General features: G+C 39.8%; 1 pseudogene; it reads right to left on the bottom strand.

The window, feature by feature from the left end:
• Positions 1–16,176: 16,176 nt before the first annotated feature.
• Positions 16,177–17,371, bottom strand: LOC134478937 (glyceraldehyde-3-phosphate dehydrogenase-like; annotated as a pseudogene).
• Between the last annotated feature and the right edge of the window lie 582 nt (positions 17,372–17,953).

Below are 17,953 nucleotides of genomic sequence, written 5' to 3'. Positions count from 1 at the left end.
CACCCATCTTGTTGTCTCTAATTTTTTAATAGATAACTTAATGAATTTTGTTTACACCAAACTCTCAGCACTTTGGCAGTGTACTTGGAGTCATTTAGCATTCTGAAAGTTTCCCCCAAAATCTCTTGTAAACAAAATAGCCTAGTTACTTACAATTATTGCAGATCAATTTGTAATTCAAGAGGTCTATTTTTTTAAATGTCTCTTACGTGTGTCTATACAGATAGTCCATGAAGCTTTGTGACTATCAACATAACTCATTTTATAGACAAGAAAACAATTTCTGAGACAACCTCATCTCCTTGTTGTCACTGGTCAGACCTCACTCCATCAGACAGAGCCAGACACCTATCTTGAACAATCCACCATTGTTCTTGGTCTCACTTAAAAATATAATTGAATAAAGCTGAATCCTAAATATCACATAACATGAAAGTAGAATGCAATGGTAAACTGTTTTTGTTGATGTTTAATAATCTTTTCTACTAATTGGCTAAAGGGAGTATAAACTTGTTTCGGGAAACTGAAGAGTATTTATGTGCAAAGAAAGTGAGACTCTTTTAAATCTACTCAAATTGACCCACGGTTCAGTGTGTTGCATGAAAATTAGGACAAAAGTAATTTTTAAATGCTAATTTGAATTTTAGTAAAAAAGGAAACCTTTAAAGAATGTAGTGTTAAGGTTTTTTTCCATTAGAGGATAGTCTCTGAATGCCCCCTTGCTTCCATACAGACCAGAGTTTAGGGAAACATTGGCGTAGCTTGAATTTAATACTCTTTGAGCTGTCATCTCAGAGACTTACTTACAGAATCTGCTGGAGAACTGCGTGGTGCTTTTCTTAGAAGGCCATAAAGCTCATGGGAAGCTCTGTGACCCTGACAGTTTACTAGGAACTGAAAGAAATCAGGTCATGCTCAGTGGAAACAGACAGCCATCGAGAGGCCCAGTAGAGTGTTCTGGTTTGTTTGATGTTTGTGGAAACCAACATTTGTGAGATTGCTCTGAGTGGTTTTATTTTTAACTTATTTTTTCTAATCCAAAATATATTATGAGATGACGAGGTACATATCGTGGAAAGAAAATTAGTGTTTTAGCAACATTCTCAGGCTAGCTTCATGCCGAGTGTGTGCATTAGCTCATGTAATAAAAATGGTGAGGGAATCGCCATAGCAACTCTAACCATACACAATGTAAAGGTAAGAGGGTGAGTTCAATGTTGACTGCAAGAACAATTCATGTATTTCCAGTGTGACTGTCAGGTATACAAAGATCCCATTCTGAAAAGAGAGGTATAGTCGTAGATAGAGAAAATATTCTTCCCATATTAGTTTAGCCCATAGGAGAAAATGACATGGCCTGATTTACTTTTTTAATGGATATTTATTCAGTATTTACTGCCTTCCAGTCATTGTTATGTGTCTAGAGACAGGTGGGTACATGAAGCAATATCCTTATTTTCTTGGGCATTAGAACCTGCTTGGATGACACTGATATTAAGTAGGTAAGGCAGTAAACACATGTTAGATGGCAATAAGTACCTAGCAGAAATCTGAATGAGTATGTATGGTAGAGTAGCTGTCTGCTCCCAGTTGGATGTTAACAAGGGCTTTCCTTTGTAGATGACAATGACAGCATCTCACTTAATATTTGTGGCCATCCCAAGGTTTATGGCAGACTTCCTAATCTTTATAAAGCTAAGTGGGACTCATTGTAAGTTAAAGGTCACAGGATGATCGCTCTCCCCCTCCCAAATTCATGTTGGGTTCTCAAGATGTTCTAAAACTTCCTCTTCAATATTAAATAGTGATTTTCTTAAATTAAATCTTCCTTTTGTACGTGTGCACACATGTGTTTTGTTCATGTGCTCATGCATGTGTGGCCTGTGTCTGTGAGTATATACACATTTGTGCCCATGTGCAAATCAGGGCTGACGTCTGATGCCTTCTGTGGTTGTTCTCCTCCTTAGGTTTTCAGCCGGGATCTCTCCTTGAACCTGCAGTTTACAGTTTGGCCAGATTACCCAGCCATCGTTCTGCTTTTGCCTTCCCAGCATAGCTATTACAAGCGCCTCATCTGCCTCTTTCCAAAGGTGCTAGGGTTCCAGACTCAGGGCCTTAGGCTTGGGAAGTCAACCCTTTACTGACAGAGTCATACCCCAGGCCAAAGACTGAGTTCTTAAATTACAGTTTGTGAGTAAGTAGCAAGGTAGGCTTCCACTCTAATTACAAGAAAATACCAGGGACCATGGGCTTTCTTGATTTGGTTTTTGTTTTTGCTCTTAATCCAGCAAAATAAGCAATGGGGGTGAGGGTAGAGGGAGCGATGCTGATGATTACTCCGCTGCTTATAAGCAGACATTGTCCTTTGGTAAACACTTAAAACAAGATCCATCTTCTGGATGTCTGGCTTGTTTGTTTGTTTTGAAAATTGTTGCCTCTCTGGAAAGCATCTTTGTCCTGGAAGGCATCTGTCTGTCTGTCTGTCTGTCTGTCTGTCTGTCTATCTATCTATCTATCTATCTATCTATCTATCTATCTATCTATCTATCTATCTATCTGTTTTTTCCTAAAGTCCCACACTGAGGACTTCTTCTAGGGATGATCTCATACAGAATGGGTAAATTTCCATCATGTGCTACAATGCGAACTTGAGCAACAGAGACTTGGCCCTCCTCCAGTCCCACAGAAAGCTGTGTAATAGCCATTGAAAATTTTCCCTGTGGTCTTGGAAGAGGCAGCTGAAAGCTTGCCATTCTGAAGCTGTTTAGAGATGCGCTCCACAGGGAATTAACCCTTTTCATCTGAACAATAAAACTGTGGATCTTCCTCTCTCCAGAGTGACTTGGTGACATGGTGCTTGTTGAGACCTGGGCAGCAAAGAACCCTTTATTCCTCCACCACCGTATTTACAGCCTCTGCATTTCTAAGCCTTTCCTTTCCATTCAGCTCTTCTCTAAAATGAACTTAGCACAGCTTTGTTAAGCCTCCAGCCTCTTGCTCCCTTGTTTATTGGTTTGTTTTGTTGACTAGTTAACTTTATATTTGACGGTTTATTACTTGACCTGCATTTTAATGTCTTGGAGCCCACGTGATCTCATTACATACCTAGGTTTTTAATCTATGCAGGAATCACTTACAGAAATTCAATTGATATGCTTGGTGTGGGAGTTATTTAAAGACAAGCGGACCAGGGTTTTATCCCAAGGGTATGCTCTAATTTTTACTATCTCTGTTTCCTCTGCCTCCAATTGTCTGTGGAGCATCTTCATCTATGTCTCATGTTTGCAACTCTTGTGCCATTCACTCCCCATACCAAGATTTCTCTGTAATCTTTGTGACTTCTGTCAGCGGGGAGCTCAGCACCTCTACCATTTCTGCAAATTCTCAACATTGCACAATGTCTCATCACAGTGTGTGCATGTGTCTATCTTTCTACTCCAGTAGTTTGGACCTGTCATGTGCCTTATGAGCTCTTACTTTGTCTTCCTGATTGCATTCATCATATTCTTTCTTTGCTGTGATTTTAAATTTGACCAGAGCAACTTAAAGAAGTTAGGGTCTATTTGGGCAGTCCACCACAATACAGTAAGTCATGGCACCAGGAGTTTGAGGAGTGGCTGAATACACTACATCCACAGAAAGGAGGCAAAGAGGTGTGACTGTGCTCAGCTGCCCTTCTCCTTTTTATTCAGTTATTTTAGGGTCAGTCTTTGTAACTCAGTTGGCATAAACTAGGAGACCCCCCCACCCCCCCTGCGCAGGCTCACACACAGAGGTTCATTTCCTGGTGATTCTAAATCCCAGCAAGTTGACCACCAAACTGTTTCTGACTCTCCTTCCTTCCATTCATTCTAAATTCAACTTTCTAAGGTGCCCAATTGTCTAACACATGAGCACTCAGCAACTCTCCTGGCTGGAATTAAGTTGGCCTTCAATGACTCCTATTTAAGACTTCCTTATCTCTGAGGTTCATTCACTCCTCAGTCACCCCTGTACAGTGTTGTATGCAGCCAGATTGTACAAGTATTTTTCATGTCCACTTTTTTGCCTCCTCATATTTTCTCTACTGCATTTAAGACAGACACAAATTATTGACCCATCTACTCCTATGCACACACCTTGCCTCTCTCTTCTAAACCTTCTCTTAGATATGGATTGATCTCCCAAGCCTTCCAAGCCATTCTAGTTATGAGTGATTTCTCACTTCCGCAAATCCTATTACCACCTGTTTCCTGTGCTACTTCAGATGGCTATATATGGTCATATAGATGACTGGAGATATGGTCACTTGATTGTCACTCTTATCTCTCTCATTCTTGCTTCATTCTTTTAGCCATGTGGTGGCTGAAATCTGTTTGGAATACACTAAGCAAACTGCTTAATTGGGGAAAGCAATTGTACTCTTAGATCTCTCTGCTCAGGACACTGATTCTTGAGATATGCATCTGACCCAACCCAGTAATCCTTTTAGATTTCCTCCAGATTTTAAATCTGTTAAATTTCTGTCAATATATTTCTCTTCATGTCCTTTGATCTCCACACTCTTAGCATTCATATTCTATGATGATTAATTTCTATTGTCAACTTGAATAGATTGAGAAATAGCTATGGAAAGTATCAATGAGGTACACTTTTGATTATATTTTAACCAAATTAGCTGAGGAGTAAGATCCACCCTGAATATGGTGGTACCATTCCTCAGCCAATGCCTCTTACTGAATAAAAGAGGAGGGAGCATAAAATCAGATGGGCATCAGCACCCTTCCTTCCCTGCTTTTCAGTCCACTGACATGTATGAGAGAACAGCACCCTGCTCTCCCTGACATATGGAAAAACCATTCCTGCCACCATAGCCTCTCTGCTCTGATGGAATGTGTCCTCAAACCATTAGCCCAAATAATTCCTTCTCTCCTCAGTTGTTGTAGTCAGATCCTTTATAAAAGCAACAAGAAAAGTAAATAATATAGAAAATTGTTACCAAGAAGTAACATTGTTCCATTTGTTGTGACAACTGTGGCCTTGGAAGATTTAGGCCTTAGGAACTGGTCTGTAGGAAGTATGTTGAAGAGTTTGAACTCTTGGGCCAGAGAAGTCCTGGAGTGCTCATGGCAAAGCTTAATGGGGCATTTTTGTGGAAGTTGGAATTTTACAAGACCAGAATGCTAATAGAAATGCAGACGGTAAAGTTGGTGTCCCACTGGTGTTCAGAAGAAAAGAAAAAAGACTATTTCAAGGGATTGACTGGAGGTCGCACGTGTTGTAAACTGACAAATAATCTTGCTGAGATCTGGATCTACCCATGTCCTGAAAGCTAGAGTGAGTCTGGATTCAGAATAAATGACTATGTGATTTGGTGGAGTCAATTTCAAGATAGTATAACTCATAACATGCAGGCTGTAGCACAGCTAAAGCGCATGCATTCAAACAGATTCTCTCTCTCCCTCTCTCTCTCTCTCTGTCTCTGTCTCTCTGTCTCTGTCACTCTGTCTCTGTATCTGTTCTCTCTCTCTCTCTCTCTCTCTCTCTCTCTCTCTCTCTCTCTGGCACCAAGTCTCCAGCAAGCCACTAAGAGGATCAAGTTCCTTCCTTTGAGCTCTGAAGTAGATTTTGTATGAAGCTATGACAGTAAAACATAGGTAGCAGCTGAAACCCAGGGTATTGGGAATTCCAGAAGGACAGATGTTCTCCTGGGAAAGTCGCAGGCGCTAGGTAGCACTAGCTTCCCAATGTGGCCATGTTCTGCAAACAGTGGAGCTCAGTGGGTGGAGCAACCCATCAGGAGCCAGATGACAGAGGTAGAGCTTCAGGATCAGGTGTTTGACTTGCTGGGCTTCAGTCTTGCTTTGGTCCTATCATTCCTTCCATTCCCCCGCCCCCCACCTCCCTTTCAGAATGGGAATATTCACCCTGTAACATGTGATGGAATCAAGGGGTTTTTGTTTTGCTTTGTTTTAACATCAAGGTTCGTGGTTATGAATTTGTCCTATGTCTCAAAAGAGACTTTAGATCCTTGACCTTTAAACAGTGTTTGAACTATTAGATTATGGGAACCCGGGAAACCTAATTGGATGTATTTTAGAATCATGCCGTTTCAATGAATCAATCACGTGAGAGGTAGGATATTTCAGGTTGGGTATAAAATGTCCCTTACAGGTGAATCTGTTTGAATACTTAGTCCCAACTGGTGGCACAGTTTTAAAACATCATACATTCTTTAGGAGGTAGGATGTAGCTGAAGGAAGTGTCACTGGTTGGGTAGGGAGAGGGTGGGGAGACGGCACCTGCATCAAGTTTTATAGTTCAGCACTACTTCCTTTATCGTCTCTGCTTCCTGATCTGCCCAGACCTGAGCAAGTGCCCTCGTGCTCTTTGTCTACTTTGTCATGAGACATTATGCCTCCCAGTGGGAGTTAAATAAACTCCGCCTTCCTTTAGCTATTTCCTATTTGCAACAGCAGTGAGAAAAGCAATACACATTGTATTATTTCTCTTTGTTAATATAGTGAGTGACTCCCATGGTAGAATCAGTAATCCATGCAGACAAAGGTTTGTCCATTATTTCTGTATTATTTGCCTTTGATGCTTAGCTAATACCTGACACATAAAAGTTCTCAATACATAGTAATCGAATGCCTCTTTTTTCCCTAATTCCACTTGAATCAGAAAGTCAAAGCAATGGATAATCTCTTACTATAGCCACTGTCACCGGAACTGACAAAGGACTCAACTGGCTCTGTTTGCACAACTAAAGTCATCTCTTACTTACTAAGGTATTTATGGAATCGTAGATACATAGAATTTTGTGACTGCTTTATGCCTTCTGTAGCACCTTCCATTGCCGGGCATATTCCATTGTCAAAGTGCTTTGTATCCCTGGCCTCTAAGGCTCCATCATCAATCTCTGTTGCTTCTATTTCCTTTCGAGCTCATCTCCTTTCAGTCCTCATTCTGTTCACAATTCCAGTTTTTAAAAAGTGCTTTCCCACTCCTCTCGAATGATTGTTTGTTCCCATTATTTGGTACTTTCAGATTTGCAAGCTTATTTACTGGAATTTCTTTGGAACCACCAGGTTAATAGTCATGGTGCTCTCAGAATGTGTCATATCACCTGCACCAAACAGTAAGAGACAGTCATATTGGAGGTTCCCTGCTGAGACCAGGCAAGGCTTTGTTCTCGAATTCTTGTTTTCAGGTCTCATAAAGCAGACTTAGCATCATATCTTTTGGCATTTTATGGAGGTACTTGTTGGTAACTTCATTGTTTATTAAATGGCCACCAAGCATAGTGCTGAAAGTCTAACTGGTGTTTCTCCAAACACAGGAAGGTGGTTATATGCTATCCAAATAAAACCTATGTTAGATGAGCTTCATTTGTAAAAGCCACAGGTCCAAAGATCTTTCAGTGCCTATGAATCATATATCTATCCACTCATCTATTCGCCTGTATATCACTATCTATCTACAACCAGTCATCTAACTATGTATTTATCTGACAACGATCTATAATCTAAGTCTTTCTCTCTAGTTCTTTCTCTATCATGTATTTTATTTATAATTTCTCATTATCTGCTTATCTGTCATCTATTTTTAATGCATTTCTATAATTTATCCATCTATAATTTATCCATCAGACATCGATATGTCTATCAATCTATCAATCATTTGTCTGTCAGTCATTATCTATAAATATTTTATCCATATATCTAACTATAATCTATGTACAATCCATCCATATCTATCATTTATCATCTATTTGTCTATCTCTAAACCTATCATATATCTATGTATTAATGTATATCTGTCTATCTATTATCTATCATATCTATTTATCTATCATCAATCTATCTTTTACCTACTATTGTCATCATCATCATTATTATTGTTATCATCATCATCATCTATATGACTTTAAAATACACAACTAACAATAAATAATGAAGATGTGACAAATGGCTCTCAGGTACCCAATCATGTATTTTCCCCAGGAACAATTGTCTATTACGCAGGCTTATTTTTCATTGTCAATATAAATAACACAATCACAGCAAATGTTGATCATTAGTACTTTGCTTTTTGTGTCTGTGATCATGATTTCTCAGGCTTTAACTCCAGTCATCATTGTCTTTTAAGGGCCCCTCGTCAGTCATTACTGCCTCATCCCTGTTGCCATCTCCTGTGCCTTCAGTAGGTAACAGGTTTGAAAGAATGCATCTGATGATGTGTTCCTACCTTGTTTTCATTTTCTCGGGGCTCTCTGCTTTTCTTAGGACCATGCAAACTTCTTGTCTTAGAAAATAGCTCCTGTGTAACCTATCCAGATTCACACTCCGTAGTCCTTCTAAACTCCTTTACTTCCACCAGAAATCTCATTCTGTTTCCCATATTAGACTTCGCTGTAGACATTTATACATCCTTCTATTCTATAATGCTCCTTCTCCTCCTTAATGTACATGTAAAACTCTAACCAGCCAATAAGAGTCATTTTGCGTGTGATCCTCTGTGAAGGTTTCCCTATTGCTTAGGAAGATGGTGGCTTCCATGGCATGTCTAATGGCTTTGTCTTTGGATTTCAAAATATGTGCTTTTATTGTTCTTACACCTCTAGCTTTTATACCAGATGCCAAGGTGTCCCTCCCAGAGAAGGGCTGGATGATTCTTGTCACCTGGACATGTGACAGCATCCCAGGTAGTGGTGAAGTTCTTAGCACCACACACCGAGTGAAGCAAAACAAGAAGAACTGTGAGTGAAGCTGAGTCACTGTGCATCCCTCCTAGAAAGACATTCCCTTGAATCAAGATAAGAAGATTCTACTAATATACTTCATTAAAGGAGGCATTTGCAACTAACTCCGTTCAGACTTGAGAATGACCAAGCACAACATACAAAGGAAATTCACTCGCAACTTAGGAAAGCCTTACTACAAAGTGATTTCCTTATCACCATTCATGAAATAGCAAATGTTTGTTGAGTGAGTGGACTAAGAGAAAAATGATGAATATAATTTTTATTTTAATTGGGGTCATGCGTTTCTTTTCTTTTCCTTCCTTCTTTTTATTTTTTTCCTATATTCTTTTCCTTCTGCCTCCTTTCTTTCTTTCCTTTTGAGACAGAACCTTCCTAGATAAGCTGGCATCAAATTCATGATCCTCTTTCTTCAGCCTTCTAACTGCTAGAATTACAGTTGTATAGCACCATTCTTTGCTTCATTTAACTCTAAGACTAATAGAAAACAGCCTTAGATTTAAAACAGCTTCATTACAGGAACATTTACTTCAACCCTTCTAGACTGCCATTTCTTAAAATGGAATAATAACACTCCAAGCTGAAGGTCACACTGAGAATGTGATGATTTACTGCGTAAGAATCCATGTTGTGAGCTGTAGTAGACAACATGAAAGTGGAGACAGTTATGTCAGCCTTTAGGGTTATCTGAAATGTGCATGTCCACCTTTGCTGTAGTCAAGATACACACTCCTTTATGCTGATTCTGCCATTGCTCCCACTACTTGGCTCAGTAAAAAAGGCATAGCTTGTGTTGGTTTTCAGAACTTTCTATACACAGACCATTTCATAGATATTTTACATAATGACGAATGATTGCTCATACAGACAGATGCCAGCCATGTGTTGTCCAACATCAATGAAAAATCCTGGAAATGAGAATCTGAGAGAACAGATATATACTTCTTGCAGCAGGGAAACTCCTCCCTGGAAACCCGGAACCCTGAGTCTCTCAGTAGAACTGTATGTATGATGGGGCATGGATGTGGCTTTGCCCAGCTAACTCTGGCATAACTCAGTTAAGGGATTCTCAATGGCAGCCATCTAAAATGGTTATGTTCTCCAGATGGGCAAATGCAGAAAGGAGATGTTAAAAGGCACGAATACAAACAAGGCAGAGGAGTTACAAAAGTAGCTGAGTCTCTGTCTTTCCCTTAGTATTACAATCTGATTTTTCAGTGTGGTAAATTTACTGTTGCAGACTACAAAGCTTTCTACTAAGAGGTTCTTAGATATTCTCAACTATTCCTCTTTGCTAAGGAGTTTTCCTTGCTTGATATAAGTAACCTAAAGAGAGAATAATTTATTTCAAGGTGACAATTAAAAAAATGCTTGGATTAAATGAAATACAGTTTGCTTAAATATTTAATATTGGTGATAATTATTTTCTACCAAGAAATTATAATTAAAACTGGTGAAAATAATTTATTTGGAAATTAACTAAAACCATTACAAAATGTCAGGTTGTATTATAATATGACTGACATAGAATTCTGTGATCTTTTTGTTATACCTTAGCAACCATCGCGATAAAAGTTGTGGACTCTCCAAATTGGCTAAAACTTTGAGGTGGGGCATCCTAAGCTTAAACAAGGTATTTCTTTCTAGTTAACTACTGTTAGTCATTGAGGAAATAGATTCCTTCCAAACAGTGCTTGTCTTATAGCTTCATTAAAAGATATCAAAGCTGAATGAACTATGTACTCAGGAGAAGCTGGCCTCTAAAATAAATGGTTTGTTTTTGTTTTCGTTTTTGTTTTTGTTTTTCATTTAAAATGACCTTTCATTCCTGTGGTCATCCAAACAGCCACTATATGTTGACTACCTTTCATATGCTAGGGTTTTTTCCAATTCTAAAAGAAAAAGAAAACAAAACAAAAATCAAAAATAAAAACAGAACAAAACAAATGAGCAAGCAGCAACAACAGCAGCAGCAACAACAACAACAACAGAAACTAGCTGAACTTCCTTGGCTCTGAGACTTTTATTCTAGTCTAGCTATGATGAATATCTATTGAATACTAAAGAATTTAAATATGTTTTCTCTTAATTTTTTTTTAGAATTTCTATGAAGTTGGACCTGTTATTATTCTAAAGTTGAGAATTCTTAAGCAAGGAAAAGTGAAATGCCTTCTTAAATATAAGTAACAGTAGAAACTGATTTTTTGGGTCACAAGCATGATTTACTGGACAGTTTGCCTTTCCCCAATATACTGTACAATGAATATACTGCCACCAAGATTATTTGATCCAGGTTAGGTGGTTTTTGAGAACCTTGTAACCACCATACACTTTCTTTCATCCATCAGTTATTGACTCTCACAGGTCTTGCTTTTGTGTTGGGGAAGGCGGAGAAGTGGTTCGGTTTTGTCAGCAGCTCCGACTGTGGTAAATAGCACTTGAAAAGCTCCCATGAGTTTCCTCTCTGCACACATTCCACAGAAGGTACCTCTGTGATTAAGAAGATGCTTATGTTTGCTTGCTTCTTTCTTTTGTCTTTCTTTCTTTCCTCCTTTCTTTCTTTCCTCCTTTCTTTCTTTCCTCCTTTCTTTCTTTCCTCCTTTCTTTCTTTCTTTCTTTCTTTCTTTCTTTCTCTTTTGTAACCTTTAGTCATTTTGTAAAGGTCTGTTACATATTAGACAGTGTATTCTTACCTAATACAATTGAGCAGTTTAAGTAAACTTTAAAAGTAGCCAACAGAGGATACCTGTGTGATTTTAAAAACAAAGTATTGCAACCGAACTAATAACAGACTCTAGCAATCTCTACTCTTCACTCTTTATTGCCAGTCAGATCCCTTCCCACTGGCGACCTCTTTTCCTTTTAAAGCTATTTCTTTGGCATTTACACAACTGTGAATCACGTGTTTATGCTGCCATATTTATTTGATATATTATCGTTGATTTTTTCTGAATTTGATTTTCATGCTCTGACCACTCTGCTTCCCCCATCTTCCCAATGCAGTAATTTTGTAGCCATTCTTCACTACTTCATTATTATTCCTACGCAAATATTATTTACAAATGAATGTTACTGTATAATTATCTTTCTTCTTTCAAGTCTGCCGACATGTTACTAGCTTCTAGCACCATCTTTTAATATTCGAAAATTTTAATTATATTTTGTTGTGGAAAAATCCTTCCTTGGAGAATTACATCACTTCTAATCTTCAAAATAAAACTTGTTTAGTTTTGTCATTGATTTTGCTTAGTATTCTTTTTCTTTTCATCCACCATTTTCCTGATCCGTCTTGTGAATTACTCTTTATTTTTTTAACATAATTTTGCCAGGGTTAAACAAAGCAATCTTCCCAGGTGTATAAACACAGTATATTTTAAGCATATCCTCCTCTTTCTTACCTTTTCCCTTTCTGTTGATCTTACCTACTTGCCAATGTCAAGGAAAAGGGTTTTTTTAAATTGTTGATTAATTTTTAAAGAATATGACACATGAAGGCCAGACTTTTCTCTATTTCACATATCTGAAAGCTATGGCTATTGAGATGACCATGCCACTTATGTAGCTTTTCTTTCTGTTCTGAAACTTGTAAAGAACATTGGAGACAAGGTGCACCAGACTTTGGACACTAGTCAGAAGATTGAGCTTTCGTTTAAATTCCAGAAATATTATTTGATTCAAATTCCATTTAAAAACAAAGCTAGCCTCCAACCATTTATTAGCAACATTAAAATAGCCAAATGGTAGGTTATTTTTCCTTCCTTTTTCTGGTGTTGAGGGTCAAATACAGGGTCTTGGCATGCTAAGTAAGTACCTTGGAGCTGTATCCTCAGCTCAGAATTTGAGAGTGTCTCTCTCTCTGCAGCCCGCATTGGCCTTGGACCCACCAAATAGCTCTGGCTGGCTTCAGAATGACTTCTATTTATCTCAACATCCTGATGCTGAGATAGGTGACTGGAATGTACCACCCTGTTTGCATGAAGGGAGCTTTCTGAGTGCCTTCATTACAGACAAATAATAACTATGTGAGGTGATGCAAATGCAAATTACACTGGCTTGATTACCACATCGCGTACGCAGGTCCTGAAACTTCGAGCTGTACTTCACAAATTTATAAAATTGTGGAACAACTTTTCAGAACCGAAAATAAAATGAAGCTAACCTAAATCAAATTATATTTGTAGATAAAACATGGGTATTTACAAGGCTTCTAACAGACTAGGAAAGAGGGAGGCAGAAGAACAGTGAGTCCATGAACCCCAACACTATAAAATAAACACACATGCCTTCCCATATGGAGCGACTGTGGGATTCTGGAGCTGCACAAAAAGGCACACAGCTCCTTTGAGGGAAGCAGGCAGGATGCTGGATTCAAGGAGACTGTGTCTTCACCATTCAGCATGCTTCTCTCCCGCTGCCGCAGGCGGCGGCATTAGCATTTGCTACTCAGGTAAACGGTGACCATGTAATTACATTTTGTGTGATGTTAAGCAAAACTGGAAGAGCAATGGCCTCAATGCAAACGCAATAGGGCATGCTAAGTTTCGTGAGAGCACCGATCTTTGTTTTCTTCAGAGGCTCTTTCATCCCTGGCATCAGAAGACGAAGGTGAGAATAAGGCAGAGTAGTCAAGAAAGGGTTACACGTTCTCTGTAATGAGTCCCACTTTGACCTGCATCAATGGTCCCTGGAAATGTCCTCCTAAAGCCAATCTTCAATCACTCCGCTCAGGTTGTGCAGATAGACACTGTTATGTGCCTCCTGCCAGATCAAAGGAAAGCTCAGACCAACCCAAAGCAGGCTCCCTCTGCCCTTTAATATGTAAAAAGCAAAACTCAACAAAACAGGTGCCTATGTTAATTGCTACTCTCAAGGGGGTGAGCTGGGGACGGGGAAAATGAGCAAGCTTTAAAATTGTAGTCAGGGCAAAGACCTTGAGCGACAAGGTTAGCCAAGAAAGATTAAAAAAAAATCATCTAGTTAAAAACCTCACCAGTTGAATGGGATGACAGATGAATGATGGATGCAGGTGGGAAAATGGGATTCCCTTCAAAGAGAAGAGTGTGATGCGCAAGGCAATGAGGAAACTCAAGGTCCCGGTGCGAGGCGCCTGGAGCAGATAATGCCTGTCTGTGCGCTCATTGTATTGTCAGAGCAGCTGAAATAAACCCTCTGGGGAGCCTCTATAAAAGAAGGCGAAACCAAGAGCAGCTTCCCATTTGGGTATAAATTTAGAGGAATTGTAACTGTCATTGTGCTATGTGTTAAGGTCAAGCTTTTTATGAAAAGAAGGGCATAATAAGTAAATCTCTGAAGAAAGTAGGCTTGGAGCCAGGCACGTCAAGGCCCTATCCACAATTAGCGAGCTATTTGAAGTCTTGCTGAGCCTTAAGATTTTCATCTGTAAAATGGGAATAAAGCAAGCCCCTTTCCATCGTTTGTAAGAACGAGTTTTAAGCTTGAGTAGGGTCAATATGTAAGTAGGCATTGTGAGAATGCCTGGTACTGTTTGAATGCCGGAAAACAATGAGAAGAAACACCACAAATGAATTAACCATGTTTGAAATATGTTTATTCTGAGTCCTGGGGTACTCCTGATTCAGAATAAAAAGGGGTGCCCCTCTGAGTGGATGAGTGGAAGTTATTGATTATAACTGAGAAGCAAATCAACGAGTGACAAACAATATCAGATAAACAAAAGTTAACAGAACTTCTTGAAAATGAAACAAAGCAAAAGCAAAAACAAACAAAAAAACCCTAAGGCAAAGACCCAGACTTGAGCACTATTCCACATACTGTGCAGATGCATAGATTGTATATTGTATAGTTAATGAGTTAAAAAAATTAATGCTAAAAACAGAAACATTTTCTGGTTTAAACAAGCAAGTTTGTGAAAATTAGGAAGACATTAGAGTCATTATTGTTTCGTATCTTTGTTCCTTCAAACTGAATTATTCAAATTGTCTCATAATCTAATATTTAACAGCATGCTGCTGTTCTATATTTGTGAATGAATGAAACAAATTTGTTGTACATGAATGGACTCCAAATCCTTATACCATTTGACTTTCTTATTTCCTTCTTATGATGGTGCTCCAGGGCCTTCAGGTACAAAGTTCTCTGTGGTATCCCAAATCGGTGATAGGACATGGATAGGAAGATAAGAGAGACTCTCTAATTACTTTTTAAATCTCAAAATCTCTCATAAAAAAGAGGGTCATTTGAGTCACTGGCTTCATTTTAAAGAAATTTTCCTTAAGTTAAACCATCTGAATATGAGGCACACCTTTCTTTTCCATGGGGGCTTTGTTTTTCCCACCTCTGAAAACATAACTGGCTAAAGGTGGAACTCCCAGGTATTTCCACAAACACATTAAAACGCGGACATGAATAATGAATGACTGGTGTGGTACATGTTTCTTTTCTCACCATGATATGCTTGCTTGAAGGACACTGGAGGCCCAAAGTCATCTACCTCCCAAGCCTGGCTGTCCCTCTCATTCCCACACTGGTAAGTTCTTGACTTCTGCTGTAACATTGTCTTAAAACCAAGAGCGTTTCTATCTCACTGGCCAATCTGCAGAAACATTCCTTTCTGGTTCTTCCTTAGAAAGAAGAATGAGGTATGCTGGTTAAAGTAAAGTCACTTTCAGAATTTTTTTTAAAGACCTATTTAGTTTTAGAATTAAAAAGAAAACAAAACAAAACTATGCCATAAATATTCTGGTTTAATTCTAGATGGCCTTTTTTTTTTTTTTTTTTTTTTTTTTGCTTCTTCTTCTGCTTGCTCCAGAAACACCTTTCCTTATACTTCTCTCTTGCATGTATGGTTCACAGTAATACAGAGAAAATAAATGGAATAGAAGAGAAAACCAGCTATTTACTGTTTCTAGTTGTCACTTTTGCTCAGCACTACAGGCTAGGGAGCATGGTATCTTATAGGAGCTCTGCCTGGTTGACAGTTCAGGTATTTTCTAGGAGTCAGAGGAATAAACAGCTTCTCAGTTAAAACAAAAGCGATAGCTGTTTATTCTGCAATACATTTTGTTAGTGTATTTGCCCAGTTTTCCTGCACTGAAATCTCCACACATGCAGTCATGACTTCGGTCTTGCTCATTCGCTGCCTAACAAGAGCCATGTACCACACATTTGCAGACGAGAGAGGAATGACAACAGTTAATTTTTATAGAACAACATTTTTGTGTCAGTGGCAGTTATGAGAACATGGTTTACCTGCAGGGGTTCATTTTGTGTCACCCCTTGGCTCCTAACTCAGTAAAAGGGAGGGGTGCCAAGAGGGCGTTCAGGACTAGGCGTTGAGGGTCAGAGTTGGGACTAGAGTTCAGAAAGGCTGGCTTCATAACTGCTGCTAGCTAAGGAGAGTGCACGTGATAGGGTCAAATAATTTTTTTGGGTGGGGGGAGTGTAGCCAACTTTATTGATGGTATTCAAGAGAGAAGAGGGCTCCCTAGGCTCCTCCTGTTATTATGGGGGTCTGGGATGGAATTGTGAGGGAGATGCTCCGTGTTGGGGGTTGAGTTGGGATGGGGACTCCTCAGCAACTGAAGGCCTCTCTCTTGCTCTCAGTATCATTGCTGGGCTGGGGTGGGTGGTCCAGAGTTTCTTATTCCTTGGAGCCCATGTAGGTCATGAGGTCCACCACCCTGTTGTTGTAGCTGTATTCATTGTCATACCAGGAAATGAGCTTTACAAAGTTGTCATTGAGAGCAATGCCAGCCCCAGCATCAAAGGTGGAAGAGTGGGAGTTGCTGTTGAAGTTGCAGGAGACAACCTCGTCCTCGGTGTAGCCCAGGATGCCCTTTAGTGGGCCCTCGGATGCCTGCTTCACCACCTTCTTGATGTCATCGTACTTGGCAGGTTCTCCAGGCAGCATGTCAGATCCACAATGGATACATTGAGGGTAGGAACATGGAAGGCCATGCCAGTGAGTTTCCCGTTCAGCTCTGGGATGACCTTTCCCACAGTCTTGGCAGCACCAGTGGATGCAGGGATGATGTTCTGGGCTGCCCCACGGCCATCACGCCACAGCTTTCCAGAGGGGTCATCCACAGTCTTCTGAGTGGCAGTGATGGCGTGGACTGTATCATGAGCCCTTGCACGATGCCAAAGTTGTCATGGATGACCTTGGCCAGGGGGGCTAAGCAGTTTTTGGTGTAGGATGCATTGCTGACAATCTTGAGGGAGTTGTCATATTTCTCGTGGTTCTCACCCATCACAAACATGGGGGCATCAGCTGAAGGGGCAGAGATGATGACCCTTTTGGCCACACCCTTCAAGTGAGCCCCAGCTTTCTCCATGGTGGTGAAAATGCCAGTAGACTCCATGACATACTCAGTACCAGTGTCACCCCATTTGATGTTAGCGGGATCTCGCTTCTGGAAGATGGTGATGGACTTCCCTGTTAATGACAAGCTTCCCATTCTCAGCCTTGACTGTGCCATTGAACTTGCCATGGGTAGAGTCATACTGGAACATGTAGACCATGTAGTTGAGGTCAATGAAGGGGTTGTTGATGGCAACAATGTCCACTTTGCCAGATGCAGAGCAGAAGGCTGCCCCAGTAACCAGGTGCCTAACATGGCTAAATCTGTTCACACCGACCTTCACCATCTTGTCTATGCGACGAAGCTGGCACTGCACAAGAAGATGCGGCTCTCTCTGGAACAGGGAGGAGCAGAGAGACAAATAATGTGTTTTTTACTGTGTACTTTCACACGGTCATTCTTTGGCACTAGGTATGGTAGGGGTGTTACTGGGGTGGAGTGGGTTCTGTACTGATTCAGCAATTCTCTTGATCATCTAACTCTTCTGATGCCAACTCTTTGCAGATAGTATAAATCTACATAGACCTTCTCCTATTTTGAACAGGTATGGCCTGAAATGTTCTCTGACTGACTGAGTACAGAGTCTGCATCTCTCCCTCTAATTGAACTTACTTTTTAGAATGCCTCATGAAATTTAGGGACATAATTTTCTTCCATTTACCAGTTTCAAATGAAGAACCTTTTACCAGAGGTATAGATAGACAGCTACATGGGAACTGAAAAGATACACAATGACAGGTATGTAGGAAGGAGTGGGAGGATACATACCATCTCTGATTATATGGTGTAGATATGAAATATTCCTTCAAAAGGCTCATGTAAGAGGCTTGGTCCAGCTAACAACATTGAGGAGCAACTACATGACATT

Source organism: Rattus norvegicus, chromosome 5, assembly GCF_036323735.1.
Source record: "Rattus norvegicus strain BN/NHsdMcwi chromosome 5, GRCr8, whole genome shotgun sequence".
Taxonomy (NCBI): domain Eukaryota; kingdom Metazoa; phylum Chordata; class Mammalia; order Rodentia; family Muridae; genus Rattus; species Rattus norvegicus.
This window is presented reverse-complemented; position numbering and strand designations above follow the sequence as displayed.